Source organism: Panulirus ornatus, chromosome 17, assembly GCF_036320965.1.
Source record: "Panulirus ornatus isolate Po-2019 chromosome 17, ASM3632096v1, whole genome shotgun sequence".
Taxonomy (NCBI): domain Eukaryota; kingdom Metazoa; phylum Arthropoda; class Malacostraca; order Decapoda; family Palinuridae; genus Panulirus; species Panulirus ornatus.
In genome coordinates, this window is record NC_092240.1 from 34,641,280 (window position 1) to 34,660,735 (window position 19,456).

Genomic DNA, 19,456 nt, shown 5'->3' on the forward strand with positions numbered 1-19,456 from the left:
CCTTTCATTACTTACTCGATTAAACCACCTCACACCACATATTGTCCTCAAACATCTCATTTCCAACACATCCACCCTCCTACGCACCTATAGAACACGCCTCGCAACCTTATAACATTGTTGGAACCACTCTTCCTTCAAACATACCCATTTTTGCTTTCCGAGATAATGTTCTCGACTTCCAAACATTTTTCAACGCTCCCAGAACTTTCGCCTCCTCCCCCACCCTGTGACTCACTTCCGCTTCCATGGTTCCATCTGCTGCCAAATCCACCCCCAGATATCTAAAACACTTCACTTCTTCCAGTTTTTCTCCATTCAAACGTACCTCCCAATTGACATGTCCCTTAACCCTACTGTACCTAATAACCTTGGTATTATTCACATTTACTCTCAGCTTACTTCTTTCACACACTTTACCAAACTCAATCACCAGCTTCTGCAGTTTCTTACCCAAATCAGCCTTCAGCGCTGTATCATCAGCGAACAACTGACTCACTTCCCAAGCCCTCTAATCCACAACAGACTTCATACTTGCCCCTTTCTCCAAAACTCTTGCATTCATGTCCGTAACAACCCCATCCATAAACAAATTAAACAAACATGGAGACATCACACACCCCTGCCGCAAACCGACATTCACTGAGAACCAATCACTTTCCTCTCTTCCTCCTCGTACACATGCCTTACATCCTCGATAAAAACCTTTCACTGGTTCTAGCAACTTGCCTCTCACACCATATATTCTTAATACCTTCCACAGAGCATCTCCATCGACTCTATCATATGCCTTCTCCAGTTCCGTAAATGCTACATACAAATCCATCTGTTTTTCTAAGTATTTCTCACACACATTCTTCAAAACAAACATTTGATCCACACATCCCCTACCACTTCTGAAACCACACTGCTCTTCTCCAATCTGATGCTTTGTACATGCCTTCACCCTCTCAATCAATACCCTCCTATATAATTTCCCAGGAATACTCAACAAACTTATACCTCTGTAATTTGAGCACTTACCTGTATCCCCTTTGCCTTCGTACAATGGCACTATGCATGTATTCCGCCAATCCTCAGGCACCTCACCATGAGCCATACACGTTAAATATCATTACCAATTAGTCAACAACACAGTCACCCCCTTTTTTAATCAATTTCACTGCAATACCATTAAAACACGCTGCCTTTCCGGCTTTCATCTTCCGCAAAGCTTTCACTACCTCTTCTCTGTTAACCAAATCATTCTCCCTAAGCCTCTCACTTTGCACACCACCTCGACCAAAACACCCTATATCTGCCTCTGTATCATCAAACACATTCAACAAACCTTCAAATTACTCACTCCATAGCATTCTCACATCACCACTACTTGTTATCACCTCCCCATTAGCCCCCTTCACCAATGTTTCCACTTGTTTTCTTGTCTTATGCACTTTATTTACTTCCTTCCAAAACATCTTTGTATTCTCCCTAAAATTTAATGATACTCTCTCACCCCAACTCTCATTTGCCCTATTTTTCACCTTTGCACCTTTCTCTTGACCTCCTGCCTCTTTCTTTTATACAGCTCGCGCCCAGTCATTTGCACTATTTTCCTGCAAAAATCGTCCAAATGCCTCTCTCTTATCTTTCACTAATATTCTTACTTCATCTCACCACTAACTACCCTTTCTAATATGCCCACCTCCCACACTTCTCATGCCACAAGCATCTTTTGTGCAAGCCATCACAGCTTCCCCAAATACATCCCATTCCTCCCCCACTCCCCTTACGTCCTTTGCTCTCACATTTTTCTATTCTGCACTCAGTCTCTCTTGGTACTTCCTCACACAAGTCTCCTTCCCAAACTCACTTACTCTCACCGCTCTCTTCACACCAACATTCTCTCTTCTTTTCTGAAAACCTCTACTAATCTTCACCTTCGCCTCCACAAGATGATGATCAGACATCCCTCCAGTTTTGCACCTCTCAGCACATTAACATCAAAAGTCTCTCTTTCGCGCGCCTATCAGTTAACACAATCCAATAACGCTCTCTGGACATCTCTCCTACTTACATACATATACTTATGTATATCTCTCTTTTTAAACCAGGTACTCCCAATCACCGGGCCTTTTTCAACACACAAATCTACAAGCTCTTCACCATTTCCATTTACAACACTGAACATCCCATTTACACCAATTATTCCCTCAACTGCCACATTACTCACCTTTGCATTCATATAACCCATCACTATAACCCGGTCTCGTGCATCACAACTACTAACACACTCACTCAGCTGCTCCCAAATCACTTGCCTCTCATGATCTTTCTTCTCATGCCCAGGTGCATATGCATCAATAATCACCCATCTCTCTCCATCCACTTTCAGTTTTACCCATATCAATCTAGAGTTTCCTTTCTTAAACTCTATCACATACTCACACCACTCCTTTTCAGGAGTCGTGCTACTCCTTCCCTTGCTCTTGTCCTCTCACCAACCCCTGACTTTATTCCCAAAACAATCCCAAACCACTCTTCCCCTTACCCTTGAGCTTCGTTTCATTCAGAGCCAAAACATCCAGGTTCCTTTCCTCAAACATACAACCCATTTCTCCTTTTTTCTCATATTGGTTACATCCACTCACATTTAGACACCCCAATCTGAGCCTTCGAGGAGGATGAGCACTCCCCGCGTGACTCCTTGTTCTGTTTCCCCCTTTAGAAAGTTAAAATACAAGGAGGGGAGGGTTTCTAGCCCCCCGCTCCCGTCCCCTTTAGTCGCCTTGTACGACACGTGGGGAATGCGTGGGGGGTATTCTTTCTCCCCTATCCCCAGGGATATATATATATATATATATATATATAGGTATAAAAGAGAGAGACAGGAGGTCAAGAGAAAGGTGCAAGAGGTGAAAAAGAGGGCAAATGACAGTTGGGGTGAGAGAGTATCATTAAATTTCAGGGAGAATAAAAAGATGTTTTGGAAGGAGGTAAATAAAGTGCGTAAGACAAGGGAGCAAATGGGAACTTCAGTGAAGGGGGCTAATGCGGAGATGATGACAAATAGTGGTGATGTGAAGAGATGGAGTGAGTATTTTGAAGGTTTGTTGAATGTGCTTGATGATAGAGTGGCAGATATAGGGTGTTTTGGTCGAGGTGGTGTGCAAAGTGAGAGGGTTAGGGAAAATGATTTGGTAAATACAGAAGAGGTAGTAAAAGCTTTACGGAAGATGAAAGCCGGCAAGGCAGCAGGTTTGGACGGTATTGCAGTGGAATTTATTAAAAAAGGGGGTGACTGTATTGTTGACTGGTTGGTAAGGTTATTTAATGTATGGTATGTATGATTCATGGTGAGGTGCCTGAGGATTGGCGGAATGCTTGCATAGTGCCATTGTACAAAGGCAAAGGGGATAAGAGTGAGTGCTCAAATTACAGAGGTATAAGTTTGTTGAGTATTCCTGGTAAATTATATGGGAGGGTATTAATTGACAGGGTGAAGGCATGTACAGAGCATCAGATTGGGGAAGAGCAGTGTGGTTTCAGAAGTGGTAGAGGATGTGTGGATCAGGTGTTTGCTTTGAAGAATGTATGTGAGAAATACTTAGAAAAACAAATGGATTTGTATGTAGCATTTATGGATCTGGAGAAGGCATATGATAGAGTTGATAGAGGTGCTCTGTGGAAGGTTTTAAGAATATATGGTGTGGGAGGCAAGTTGTTAGAAGCAGTGAAAAGTTTTTATCGAGGATGTAAGGCATGTGTACGTGTAGGAAGAGAGGAAAGTGATTGGTTCTCAGTGAATGTAGGTTTGCGGCAGGGGTGTGTGATGTCTCCATGGTTGTTTAATTTGTTTATGCATGGGGTTGTTAGGGAGGTGAATGCAAGAGTTTTGGAAAGAGGGGCAAGTATGCAGTCTGTTCTGGATGAGAGAGCTTGGGAAGTGAGTCAGTTGTTGTTCGCTGATGATACAGCGCTGGTGGCTGATTCATGAAGAAACTGCAGAAGCTGGTGACTGAGTTTGGTAAAGTGTGTGAAAGAAGAAAGTTAAGAGTAAATGTGAATAAGAGAAAGGTTATTAGGTACAGTAGGGTTGAGGGTCAAGTCAATTGGGAGGTGAGTTTGAATGGAGAAAAACTGGAGGAAGTAAAGTATTTTAGATATCTGGGAGTGGATCTGGCAGCGGATGGAAACATGGAAGCGGAAGTGAATCATAGGGTGGGGGAGGGGGCGAAAATTCTGGGAGCCTTGAAGAATGTTTGGAAGTCGAGAACATTATCTCGGAAAGCAAAAATGGGTATGTTTGAAGGAATAGTGGTTCCAACATTGTTGTATGGTTGCGAGGTGTGGGCTATGGATAGAGTTGTGCGCAGGAAGGTGGATGTGCTGGAAATGAGATGTTTGAGGACAATATGTGGTGTGAGGTGGTTTGATCGAGTAAGTAATGTAAGGGTAAGAGAGATGTGTGGAAATAAAAAGAGTGTGGTTGAGAGAGCAGAAGAGGGTGTTTTGAAATGGTTTGGGCACATGGAGAGAATGAATGAGGAAAGATTGACAAAGAGGATATATGTGTCAGAGGTGGAGGGAACGAGGAGAAGTGGGAGACCAAATTGCAGGTGGAAAGATGGAGTGAAAAAGATTTTGAGTGATCGGGGCCTGAACATGCAGGAGGGTGAAAGGCGTGCAAGGAATAGAGTGAATTGGAACGATGTGGTATACCGGGGCCGACGTGCTGTCAATGGATTGAACCAGGGCATGTGAAGCGTCTGGGGTAAACCATGGAAAGTTGTGTGGGGCCTGGATGTGGAAAGGGAGCTGTGGTTTCGGTGCATTATTACATGACAGCTAGAGACTGAGTGTGAACGAATGGGGCCTTTGGTGTCTTTTCCTAGCGCTACCTCGCACACATGAGGGGGGAGGGGGTTGTTATTCCATGTGTGGCGGGGTGGCGATGGGAACAAATAAAGGCAGACAGTATGAATTGTGTACATGTGTATATATGTATATGTCTGTGTGTGTATATATATGTACATTGAGATGTATAGGTATGTATATTTGCGTGTGTGGACGTGTATGTATATACATGTGTATGTGGGCGGGTTGAGCCATTCTTTCGTCTGTTTCCTTGCGCTACCTCGCAAACGCAGGAGACAGCGACAAAGCAAAATAAAAAAAAATAAAAAATAAATATATATATATATATATATATATATATATATATATATATATATATATATATATTACAAACGAATTCGCAACAGACCATCAGGTGGAGCTCCTGACATGTATCCTCTCCATGTATTCTCATGCACAGATTCCAAGCCGTCTTGGCCCAGGTTTTCTTTGACTCGGTCAAACGAAAATAGAAAACGGGAATCTTTACAGCACAAACTCTCTGTAGGTCGGTGTTATACGCCAGTTAAGGTGTGGGCAATATCTACTTACTTGTCATTAAGTGCTGATATTATTAATTTACTGTTAAGGTAATGATATGTAAACATAGCAGCCGTGTATATGCCTGGCAACCATAAAGGAATAATGCCTGAGTTATTATAAAGTGTGAAATAATCAATGTTTGTTAACTGGTCTACGTAATTCTCTGACGTTTCAAAGGATCATTCTGAAAATTGGCTTTTTGGTTATAATTAGAAGTAACCAAAATCAGAAGATGATCAAAGAGAAAAGGAAAGATGATCATGGGCGTACTGGGGCAGGAATATGTTGCCATCCTAGATAAATTTCCCAACATCAACTCAAAATGATTTCTGATCGAGGGTTACCCTGTGTACATGTTGATCTGAGCGTGTGGGAGGATCCTAGTGACACCAGGTACACACAGCCACACACACACACACCCTCGACAGTGGTGGTGGTGCGGGCCAACTGATGCTCAGGAGTAAGTAGCAAAGAACGAGAAGATTCGATCTCTGTACTGGACAGGAAAATGGAAACAGAACTGATGGTGGTTGGACAGATGGATAGTTGGGTTGGTGGCGACTGGCTAGGAGGGACAGATGGTGGTTTGGGTAGGTGGTGGCAGGGAAGGTGATGGTTGGGCAAGTGGTGGCAGAGGTGGTGGTGGTGGCAGGAAAGGTGATGGTTGGGCAAGTGGTGGCAGAGGTGGTGGTGGTGGCAGGAAAGGTGATGGTTGGGCAAGTGGTGGCAGAGGTGGTGGTGGTGGCAGGAAAGATGATGGTTGGGCAAGTGGTGGCAGAGGTGGTGGTGGTGGCAGCAGCGTAGCAGATGGAGGTCAGTAAGATTGTAGTGCGGATGACAGTAGGAGTGGTGGGGCAAGTGTTGGAGAACATAGTGGTGGGGCAAGTGTTGGAGAACACAGTGGTGGGGCAAGTGTTGGAGAACATAGTGGTGGGGCAAGTGTTGGAGAACATAGTGGTGGGGCAAGTGTTGGAGAACATAGTGGTGGGGCAAGTGTTGGAGAACATAGTGGTGGGGCAAGTGTTGGAGAACACAGTGGTGGGGCAAGTGTTGGAGAACATAGTGGTGGGGCAAGTGTTGGAGAACATAGTGGTGGGGCAAGTGTTGGAGAACACAGTGGTGGGGCAAGTGTTGGAGAACATAGTGGTGGGGCAAGTGTTGGAGAACATAGTGGTGGGGCAAGTGTTGGAGAACATAGTGGTGGGGCAAGTGTTGGAGAACACAGTGGTGGGGCAAGTGTTGGAGAACACAGTGGTGGGGCAAGTGTTGGAGAACATAGTGGTGGGGCAAGTGTTGGAGAACATAGTGGTGGGGCAAGTGTTGGAGAACACAGTGGTGGGGCAAGTGTTGGAGAACACAGTGGTGGGGCAAGTGTTGGAGAACACAGTGGTGGGGCAAGTGTTGGAGAACACAGTGGTGGGGCAAGTGTTGGAGAACACAGTGGTGGGGCAAGTGTTGAAGAACACAGTGGTGGGGCAAGTGTTGGAGAACACAGTGGTGGGGCAAGTGTTGGAGAACACAGTGGTGGGGCAAGTGTTGGAGAACACAGTGGTGGGGCAAGTGTTGGAGAACACAGTGGTGGGGCAAGTGTTGGAGAACACAGTGGTGGGGCAAGTGTTGGAGAACACAGTGGTGGGGCAAGTGTTGGAGAACACAGTGGTGGGGCAAGTGTTGGAGAACACAGTGGTGGGGCAAGCGTTGGAGAACACAGTGGCAGGAGTGGAGGACCAGCAGGTCGAGGACCAGGGTGTGGAAGGTTCAGTTATAAGATGGGTGTGTGTACCGGCATGTAGTCCAAGGTCCAGATGATGGAAGGGTAAGTGGTGGCGAGGCAGGTCGCTAAGCAGGTGGTGGAGGACCAGGAAGTGAAGCAACAGGTATCGGAGAGTCAGATGGTTGGAAAGCTGATGGAGGAGCAGGTGGTACAACACCAGGTGGAAGCGAGGCAGGTAATCTGAGCAGCTGATGTACGGCTGGTAATGGAGGACCAGGTGGGTGGAGAGGCAGGAAGGTGGGGAGCTGGTGAAGAATCAGGTGGTGAAGTGCCAGGTGGTGGCGAGGAAGGTGAGTGGGTGGTCGGAAGGGGAAGGTACTGAAAGATCCAGTGAGGATAATCCAGGAAGAGGAGGGGCAGATTGGTGGGCAGATGGTGGAGGAATAGGTAGAAGTCTTTCAGGTGGGACAAGGCAGATGGCTGAATAGCTGGTGGATGAAAAGTACCAGATGGAAGCGGGACAGGTGGCTGGGCAGGTGGTGAAGGATCAGATAGAAGCAAGGCAGTTGGCTGGGCAGCTGGCGGTGCAGGTGCAGATGGTAGAGGACCAGGTAGTGAAGGTGAAGGATGAGGTGGAAGCCAAGTAGTGGCTGAGCAGCTGGTGAAAAGACAAGGTGAGTGAAAGACAAGAAATGTAGCAGCTGGTGGAGGGGAAAATGGCGTAAGCCAGAATGAAGCGACATAGGTGGCTGGGATGTTGTATGGAGGACCAGGTGGTGAAAGAGTAAGTGGGAGCGATGCATATGGCTCAGCAGCTGATTAAAAACCCACTGGTGAAGGAGCAAGTGATAGAGAGGCATGTGGATGGGTAGTTCAATGGATGGCAGATGGCAATGGACTAAGTGGAGGCGAATGATTGGATGGCCAGCTGGCAAAAAGGCAGCTGATAAGAGAACCAAATGGTTAAGGGACAGGCGGAAACGAGGAAGGAGGTCAGACAGTTAGTGTGGGGCCAAGTGGTGAGTGAATAGGTGGAGCTGAGAAAATTGTTGGCCAGCTGCTGGAGGACCAGGTGGAAGCGAGGCACGCAGTTGGGCAGCTGGTGGAGGACTAGGAGGAGGCGAGGCAAGGGACTGGAAAGCTGATAGAGGACCAGATGGTAAAGAGCTAAGTGGAGGTAAGGCTATGATGGACAGTTGGAGGAGTACTAGATGATGAAGGACCAAGCGAAGGTGAGGCAGGTAATTAGACAGCTGGTGGTGAGGTAACTGGTGGAGGACCAGGTGGTATTACACCAGGTAGAGGCCAGCCAGGCGGCTGGCCAGCTGGCGGCGGAGCGGGTGGTGAAGGACCAGGTGGAGGCGAGGCAGGCAGTTGGCCAGCTGTGGGAGGACCAGGTATCCAAGCATCGTTAAAGCAAAAGTTAGGGATGATGATGAGGACAATATGTGACCAGGTGTGCTACGCCCAGGCAGGCTACACGTCCCTAACATAATGAATCAAATACAAACTACATCAATTTTCAAATGTGTTCGAAAGATCTACTTGTACGCAAGACGGATCCTTCCATCACTTGCCATAAGTACGACCATTAATCATAATACACAAACAGGGAAATTTGAGCAAACCCAGACTCGTCAAAGTGTCTTGTATAGATGGAGGTAAACCCAAAGTTCTGGGTGCACGTGACATTTACAAGAAAAAACCACGTGATCAGCGAGTTCTGCCGCATATCATCCACGTGGTCCAGTGTACCCGGGCACAGTCTAGCACACACACACACACGGGAAGCAGGAACAGGCGGGGTCGTGGAACGTGTGTGTGTGTGTGTGTTCTCGTACAACACGAGGCGTGTGGTTGAAGCATGTCCATTAACAAAGAATGTCAGACAGACTTACAATATTAACAGACAAGAAGATTTATTCGTCGATATTCTTCCCCCATGACATAACTTGTGCATTATTTCATGATCTACTGTAGTTGTTCAAATAGCGTTTTGCTCGTTAACTGTTCGTTGGGTTTAAATGTGTTTCGTTTAACGTTTCAATATTTTGTGGACTACAGTTATATTTGTATGTCTTTTATTGTAGTTGTAATGTAAATACTTTACTGAACGTATGAAGTATTTACAATGTAAGTGTGGTCAGTAAACTAAACTACAGCTGGTGGAGGGGGGCTGGTCAGCGGTGGAGGACCAGGTGATGAAAGATCAGGTGGAGGCGAGACAGGTGGCTGGGCGGGTGGTGGAGAACCAGGTGGAGGTAAGGCAGGTGGCGAGGCAGCTGGTGAAGTACCAGCATGACAACATGACTGAGGCGTCACATGAGTCCTGGCCGAGACGCCCTGTGTGCCCCACCACTGAGGCAGGTGGGAGTCGTTAACTTTACTCCTCGTCAAGACGTACCTTGCGCCTCCACGAATCATGCAATACAAAACAGCTCTCAACATCCACTACAGGTAACATGGCTCACCCACATTCATGGCGTATTATTTGACAACGGGGAAGTGCTGTTCATGACGTCATGTGGCACTTGCACTACAACATGAATGACATGCAGGAAAACAAATGAGAAACTGAACATTAGTCTCACCAGCACGGTAGGTGAAGCAGGTCTGGCCAGTGTGGCTGTAGGAAGACAAAGGGTACAACTGTGTGTTTCTCACTATCTCCGGCCCAACACATCCCTGTAAGGGTGGCCTTATAAACCCCCTCCATCCCCCCCCCAACACTGTACCACCACAAACACTGGCCCACGGAGGGTGTTGGAGTGGACCTACATCCCTAACACTGTACCACCACAAACACTGGCCCAGGGAGGGTGTTGGAGTGGACCTACATCCCTAACACTGAACCACCACAAACACTGGCCCAGGGAGGGTGTTGGAGTGGACGTACATCCCTAACGCTGTACCACCACAAACACTGGCCCACGGAGGGTGTTGGAGTGGACCTATATCCCCAACACTGTACCACCACAAACACTGGCCCAGGGAGGGTGCTGGAGTGGACCTACATCCCTAACACTGAACCACCACAAACACTGGCCCAGGGAGGGTGTTGGAGTGGACCTACATCCCTAACACTGAACCACCACAAACACAGGCCCAGGGAGGGTGTTGGAGTGGACCTACATCCCTAACACTGTACCACCACAAACACTGGCCCAGGGAGGGTGCTGGAGTGGACCTACATCCCTAACACTGAACCACCACAAACACTGGCCCAGGGAGGGTGTTGGAGTGGACCTACATCCCTAACACTGTACCACCACAAACACTGGCCCAGGGAGGGTGCTGGAGTGGACCTACATCCCTAACACTGAACCACCACAAACACTGGCCCAGGGTGGGTGTTGGAGTGGACCTACATCCCTAACACTGTACCACCACAAACACTGGCCCACGGAGGGTGCTGGAGTGGACCTACATCCCTAACGCTGTACCACCACAAACACTGGCCCAGGGAGGGTGTTGGAGTGGACCTACATCCCTAACGCTGTACCACCACAAACACTGGCCCACGGAGGGTGTTGGAGTGGACCTATATCCCCAACACTGTACCACCACAAACACTGGCCCACGGAGGGTGTTGGAGTGGACCTACATCCCTAACACTGTACCACCACAAACACTGGCCCAGGGAGGGTGTTGGAGCGGACCTACATCCCCAACACTGTACCACCACAAACACTGGCCCACGGAGGGTGTTGGAGTGGACCTACATCCCTAACACTGAACCACCACAAACACTGGCCCACGGAGGGTGTTGGAGTGGACTTACATCCCCAACACTGTACCACCACAAACACTGGCCCAGGGAGGGTGTTGGCGTGGACCTACATCCCTAACACTGAACCACCACAAACACTGGCCCACGGAGGGTGTTGGAGTGGACTTACATCCCCAACACTGTACCACCACAAACACTGGCCCACGGAGGGTGTTGGAGTGGACCTACATCCCTAACACTGTACCACCACAAACACTGGCCCAGGGAGGGTGTTGGAGTGGACCTACATCCCTAACACTGAACCACCACAAACACTGGCCCACGGAGGGTGTTGGAGTGGACCTACATCCCCAACACTGTACCACCACAAACTCTGGCCCAGGAAGGGTGTTGGAGTGGACCTACATCCCTAACACTGTACCACCACAAACACTGGCCCACGGAGGGTGTTGGAGTGGACCTACATCCCCAACACTGTACCATCACAAACACTGGCCCACGGAGGGTGTTGGAGTGGACCTACATCCCTAACACTGTACCACCACAAACACTGGCCCACGGAGGGTGTTGGAGTGGACCTACATCCCCAACACTGTACCACCACAAACACTGGCCCAGGAAGGGTGTTGGAGTGGACCTACATCCCTAACACTGTACCACCACAAACAGTGACCTACGGAGGCTGTTGGAGTGGACTTACATCCCTAACACTGCACCACCACAAACAATGACGTGGTTAGGGTTTGTGACAGGGTCAGCACCGGGAGCAAGAAGTTACCAGAAGGATCAGACAGCGCCACGGAGTTCCCCGATACGGACAGTAATAGGGGCACTGCCAGGAGGTTCTGCTGATGGCACCGTTGCGTGGCATTCCGGAACGACCTGAGAAAGCAACAACTCTCTCTACAGTTACCTGTATTTGGGCCTTGCCTCGGCAGCCGTGCCTCCCTCTGTACTGGCGCACAGGATCAAGTCCCTTACCACAGTGCTTCCTATCGTGAGCACCATTCATAAACTCGCGTACTGATAAAAACGAAGGTGTAACTTTCCCTTGGATCTACATTCGCTCTGGGTTTCTAGCAATCTAACAATGGGAATCATCGATGACCCGCTCACCAGCTGCCCCAGAAATAATCATATGACCTGCCATCCTTCCTAACCAGCCACTCTCGCTAACATCACTGCTATCATTAACTCGAGCCAAAATTACTTCCATCACCAACTCTCGCCAACATCGCTAACGTCACTAACTCTTGTCAACGTCTATGCCATCAACTCGTCAACGTCTATGCCATCAACTCTTGCCAGCTTTACTGCCCTTACCATCAACTCGTGTCAGTATCGCTGTCATCAAATATTGCCAACATCACTGCCAATATCATTTTCATCAACTCTTACCAACATCACCTCTATCATCAACTGCTATTAACATCATTAACTCCCACTGACAACCCTTCCATCATCAGCTCCTGCTTACATTACTATCATCATCACCTTTTGCCAGCATCTCTCCCATAATCATCTCCTGGTAATCACCAATATCAATGCTTCATCAGCATCATCTGCCATTAGCACTGCCACTATCAATTACCAACATCATCTACATCATATCTATAATACATTTTATCAAAGTCTATGAACGTAACAACCGATAAAATAAGTTCAGTACCAATATAGGTTTGAGTTAACAACGGTGTCTAAGTATTGCCTTTTTTAAAGGAAATTATCATTGTACTCTTCCAACATACTTACAGGTATCTGTCAGGTTTAAAGCAAACCAAACTGCCAATTTCCCAATAATGTTGCCAAAGTAAATTACTTCAACACTCGTTATCTCCAAGCTATGCAGCAGCCTACTCTATTATTAGTGTTTACTGAACTACGCACAAATGTTACTTATTAGCAACCCTCCCAACAAAAAGATGCGCCAGCCGTGAAAACTGCCCTTCGTTGGAAATTTGGGCCCTTGGTTTTCGGGGGAAAAATAAATGTGAAGATACCAGTGAAAAGCAGAAATAACACCACCGATACTTGTTAGGCACAAGGTCTATCACAGGGAACGAAGGTCTAATTATTTTCCAGTGAAAACAACATTCAAACTGAAAATGTAAGCGACGCTTATAAGAGTTAGTCCACGACAGAAGCTTATCGAGACAGCGAATAGCCTGTACGGTGAAAGTTCTTACTGCAAACGAAACTAGTTTACTAACATTTTATCTGGTCCCTCTAATCAAACCTTTGTAGGATACTGGTTAACCAGATCGAGTATAGCATGTTCTGCGATACACTCAAACCAATATACAGCAGGTGTAGGATGAATCCAAATATAGAAATATTTCGATTTTTCCAACTGTACCTTACACAGAATGTTGGGCAGTGCCCATGAAAATGAAAAGGTTGTGAGTAATGGAAAATAGCTTAACCACTTAGGTAGTAACCACAGATGTATCAATTTACCGAAGCCAGTACGAATACATCGTTTACTAAGCATTCAAAAATTAGTTCGTTAACAGCAGTTTATTCGTTTATTGCTGCATGTTCTATACACGGGGTATACCTTGTCATACTGACAATCCTATGCACACAACTATAAACAAGATATGATCACAAACATATATTTAGAGATGAGCGAAGAAAATAAAGCATATGTAATTCATTTTACTCAACTTTAACACCCCTAACCTAACCGAGCTGTCCACCACATCTCTATGCTTCCCAGTGCCCACAACAAAACCCTAGAAATAAATACCGAATCCCACCCAGTCAACAGCATTCATGAATATGATAATAATAATAAGTCAAGTCAATTGGGAGGTAAGTTTAAATGGAGAAAAACTGGAGGAAGTAAAGTGTTTTAGATATCTGGGAGTGGATCTGGCAGCGGATGGAACCATGGAAGCGGAAGTGGATCATAGGGTGGGGAAGGGGGCGAAAATCCTGGGAGCCTTGAAGAATGTGTGGAAGTCGAGAACATTATCTCGGAAAGCAAAAATGGGTGTTTGAAGGAATAGTGGTTCCAACAATGTTGTATGGTTGCAAGGCGTGGGCTATGGATAGAGTTGTGCGCAGGAGGATGGATGTGCTGGAAATGAGATGTTTGAGGACAATGTGTGGTGTGAGGTGGTTTGATCGAGTAAGTAACGTAAGGGTAAGAGAGATGTGTGGAAATAAAAAGAGCGTGGTTGAGAGAGCAGAAGAGGGTGTTTTGAAATGGTTTGGGCACATGGAGAGAATGAGTGAGGAAAGATTGACCAAGAGGATATATGTGTCGGAGGTGGAGGGAACGAGGAGAAGTGGGAGACCAAATTGGAGGTGGAAAGATGGAGTGTAAAAGATTTTGAGTGATCGGGGCCTGAACATGCAGGAGGGTGAAAGGAGGGCAAGGAATAGAGTGAATTGGATCGATGTGGTATACCGGGGTTGACGTGCTGTCAGTGGATTGAATCAGGGCATGTGAAGCGTCTGGGGTAAACCATGGAAAGCTGTGTAGGTATGTATATTTGCGTGTGTGGACGTATGTATATACATGTGTATGGGGGTGGGTTGGGCCATTTCTTTCGTCTGTTTCCTTGCGCTACCTCGTAAACGCGGGAGACAGCGACAAAGCAAAAAAAAAAAAAGGAAAAAAAATAATTATTATTATTAGTATTATTATTATTATTATTATTATTTCATTCACATTTGCATTTTCTGGTATAATAATAATAATCACTATCATTATTATACAAAGAACGTAAGCATATAGAAGGGCCATATCAGGATTTTTTGACGTTTACAATCTCCAATTTCATACATGTCAATACAGATCGGGTCTGTATTAAATAAAGTGCAACAGTTTCTAGGTGGGTATAAACTAAAATCTATATATTCTTAAACAATCTATCAGCTCAATGACATTTCCCTTAACTTTTAGCCAAGCCCTACAGTCACTTAACCTTATTCAGAGCTGCCAAGTTGGGAGATCCTGAAAGAGGAAGATTTTGGCGAAATGAATCGCGGGACGACCTTCAGCCAAATGCAAGGGTTCTTTCTAGTACAAGACAAAATTCTAGAAAGTGTACTAAGACATACCACTTTATGTCTTACAAAGTATATGTAACTTGCCTCACCGATGACTCGAGACCAGCATGGGCAGAAAGCCTCAAGAACAGCCAGTGTGATTAAAAATCCATCATACAGTCCCAAGAACACCAGGACGTTGCCTAAGGCCAGCTGGACGGCCCACATCCATCAATGCCAACTCACACTTGCAAACGTTGCAAAATTCACCCTCAAAAGTACCACAAAAAATATTGCTAAGAATAAGAAACTGCATATATCAGAAGTGAAGCACAAGCTAAACCACATTCACATCTAAATAATGTCAATATAAGCACTATAATGACAACCAAAATCTTTAACGTACAAAAAAATATTCATCTTACATCACAGGAACCAAACCTAAGCGTTTGCTTTGTAAGCGAAGAATGTTGACCATGCGGGACACATATGTCCCCTTCCCCAAGAACAGGAGACCTCCAAGTGATTGTGTACGTCTCACACGCTGTGGGGGACTTGGCATGTCTGCTTTTACTTCACCACTAAAGACAAATTCGGGGGAAGACAATGAGCTAGTCTGTAGTTTTAGAATGACGTGTGAATCACGACGAAGAATAAATGAATGGCCATGAAAAAAATCAAAACTGCACAGTCATAAATCATAATGATTCATTGTAAAAACTCATATAACCAATAAGCGACAAAGGCATGATACATAAGACGCAGGTATATTACATACTCGGAATGTACAATATTCCAACTTAAGTGATTACGAGGGAAAGCATATCTTACTGATATGATGCAAAAAGGCACAAAGGGGCACGAGACGAAAATTCAGGCATAGTAAGAGAATGTATTTCTTACAAACACAATGTAAAAGCTCATATCATGTTCTTGGGATAATGTGACATCACTCGAAAGCTGAGCGGTTGCATGTAATGGCTATTTGTGACCGGAGACGCTCACGTGTGGCACCTACTGTGGTAGAAACGTGGTGTACATTTTCTTACACAATCATTCCTTGTGTGACAATTGTAGTGTTCACAGAGATGCTTCCACAAGTTTAAATGAAGTATGGTAGTCTAGTACGGCACTAATATGATGTAACACTTTCAACTGTGGCAATACTGAGACATAAGTGTTCTTTACGAACTTCTACTTTTTAAAGGTTACAAAGGTTGAGAATAATTACATTTTAAAATGTGCATTACCTACATTAACATACTGTGTTTAGGTTCAAGAAAGTGTGATACTGTGTGATACCTAACCAAACCAAGGTTAAGCTGTGGTTTCCTCGGTAATCTACATTAAGTCATGGCTTACTTGGGAAGACATACGTCGCTAATTACTCCGAGAAGTGAGTGCTATGTTGGTGTGGCCATACCTTAATGTTGCACTGACACGGGTGGATGGGGGAGTGATCATCCCCCTTCAGCTATACTGTGTACAATAACACTGATAACGATAAATATTTACTACATCTTTTACGACAGCTGATTCTCCTAGTTCCTCCATAAGAAAAATAAACATAGGCGTGTCTAACTGATTTCACTGATATACACTAGTAGCTAATATTCTGACTAAAGTAACATTTTTCTAAAATGAAGTGTTCTTCGTCTGTAACAACATGTTCTCATCGAAAATAAACATGAAACAGCTATCTGACGTCTTATGTAACATAGTATATGTTAAAGATTCACTGAAGTAGGGTCCTCGGACTCATAAATTTACTTCAACGGCTGTATTCCGTTTTAAGAATTATAATAGCGGTGATTAAACATAAAAAAAAAAAAACTCTAAGGGTCCAATCATTATCTAGGCGGGCTCGTAATTCTCAATCCCCCCCCTCCCCCAACAACAACTAAATCCTGGATACCTGCCTGTGTTGTATGGCATTTCTCCCAAGGTGAAATACATATAGATCTACAAGTTACTCAGATTTTTCGAGGTAAGCCAAATCCCTTAGAAACACAACCTAACCAAGTCTACGAAGATCTAGGATCCCCACCCCTGTGGCTGAGATATATTTGACAGAAACTCTCAGTTCCCTGAAGTAACTGTCCCCCAGGTACCCTCATCATGTGAAGAATAAAAACTATCTACTCATTTTACGAAGAAAATCTGAGACATTGCCAACGTACTGAAAAGTAATTACAGCAGTTTTCCAAGTGTTGTCACGTTCAGATTGGGACGAAAAATAATTGCAACAAAAACTGTATAATTTGTATACAAAATCTATGTTGGTGAACCAAACACACCACTGTAACTGCCGTAGTAACATAATGCTAATATGGCTTCTTTATCCCATGTAAGATTAAACTCTTTAAGAAACTGATTCTCCCAAATAACTTACCAGGACGCCATTTGCAATCTGCAGCCATCATCCACAACAATGCATTGACGTCAGGACTGGAGGCGTGATCATTATCATCAAAGTAAACAACGTGGTATCTCGTGTTATACCTTGCAAGTCATGACACAAGACTGTCACGGGAACATCTTTAACTGCGTCTTTGTAAAACATGAAACACCCTCATGAAGGCTCGCTGTGTGATGCAATACACAATTTGAGTTCTGCTGTAGCACCATTTGTATATACAAAATGGCTGACCATTAAAAATAATCATCAATGCATAACAATAATTGTTTATGACTGGCAATGAAACTGTCAGATTAGGTAGGGTGCTGCCTTCAAGCACAACAGATCTACGACGGCCCACTACGGCCAAATGACATTTAATCAATCACTTTAGCCCATCGTCTCATTAGTCGGGGGGAAAAAAAATCAATTACGTTCCAGCCAATGAAATAAGCTACTTAGAACGGTAATACATCCCAAATGTAAATATTATGGACTCAAGTTTGCGACAACTACTTCCAAATTACACAGAGACAATGCAAATACTATAATCACTAGTAACAGCCTTAGATGAATTCAAGTACTCTTACCTCATGACGTCTGCAGAGCAAACATGACGTTTTCCATCCCGTTTTGTTCACAATTCTTTCACGTTCACAGACACCGTTTAAACTAAGATCTCCAGACAGTTCATCTTCAAACAATATTGCATCGATTAAACCATATCACTGATTCACAAACGCACAAAATATTCGTATAACCCGCCGCCATCCGTGTGACGTGCACCACAGTAGCCGGACTCGTGTCGTCTGACGTGCACTTCCAGTGTTACCAACACACGAGTCAACCGAGCTTCTGGGTTAATGACTTTTTTTTTTCAATCATAAAAACTTGAGAATCAAATAGTTTGACGTAATTCAAGGAAGGCGCACTTTCTAATCGCCAAAGAAAAATAATCAAAAAATCAATAGAAATCTAATGGAGCAAAAAAATGTAAGCCGAATTTTCCAGTACTTGAAAAAATATTTCAGAATGTTTCGAAATTTTGAAAATCTGTTTACAAAAGTAGAAGGTACTTTCAGCCTTCCTACATCAATCAGCATCCGAAAAATGAAGGTTCAGCTAATAACTTAGTCGTAGAAGAAAGTGGTAAGAAACTTAATACGTTCTAGATACTTCTTAAGACTTATTAAAGCGTTGGACGCAGGTTCTTTAGTATTGGTGTTAACTATTTTCACTATCTACTATAAACCAACTCGACTTGCTGCAAATCATAATAAAGTTCTTGGACAGTTCAATGTGTTTGTCCAACATTTTCCATCACAGTTAAACTTTCTTCCATGACAGTGTCTACTACATTTACTGTACACGTTGACGTACGCAGTATGGAAGTGAACCTGCCAATATAGGCTGGACTTTCATATCAGTATGTTTATCTTCAGCATGTACAACCTGCAAGGAAACATTACATTAAGATCCATCTTATATGCCTGATATATACTTTCATCTAATAAAGGTTTTTGGTCCGCCTAAATGTCAACGATGGTTTGGAGGCCTCTCCAACTATGGCATATGGTCCATTACGTGTGGGGAACGTGTGAACCAAGTGTTCCGCCTCGTATTACTGGTCACTTTAGATGTTGGTTTACTACAAGATGACCTAACCTTAGGAAATAACAGCAGAATCAGTACAAGTATTCAAAACAAAATTTTGTGCTTTCATGAAAGTTTTCAGGGGGCTTCTGTATTGAATGCTAGTATTCATTCTGGAAATTTTTTTTATACATTACAGTAACAATTCGTAATGTCCACTGCTAGTATAATTCTAGAATCCTTTAATGCCTTCTTCCGCCAAGTACCTCATTTTCAACATCGAAAAGGGAGACTGCATGTAAATGTGCTGAAAGGGACAGTTTGTGGGATGTCTAATCACTATCTTGTGGAGGCGAAGGTGAAGATTTGTAGAGGTTTTAGAAAAAGATGAGACAATATAAGGGAGAAAAGAGAGGAGGCTTGTGTGAAGAAATACCAGGAGAGATTTAGTGTAGAATGGCAGAAGGTGAGAGCAAATGAATTGAGGGGTGGGTGAGGAATGGCAGGTATTTAGGGAAGCAGTGTTGGTATGTGCAAGAGATGCATGTGGCACGTGAAAGGTGGGAGGTGGGCAGATTAAAAACGGTAGCAAGTGGTGGGA

The 19,456-nt window shown here is 44.7% G+C and overlaps 1 long non-coding RNA gene across 1 annotated transcript in view; it reads right to left on the reverse strand.

Annotated features, from left to right (window-relative positions):
• LOC139754469 (uncharacterized) overlaps window positions 1-18,061 on the reverse strand; it is a 604,696-nt gene extending 586,635 nt beyond the window's left edge. The window contains exon 1 of the long non-coding RNA XR_011713890.1: window positions 17,853-18,061. This is a non-coding gene — a long non-coding RNA (uncharacterized lncRNA). The remainder of the gene's footprint in view (window positions 1-17,852) is intronic.
• Window positions 18,062-19,456: the final 1,395 nt, after the last annotated feature.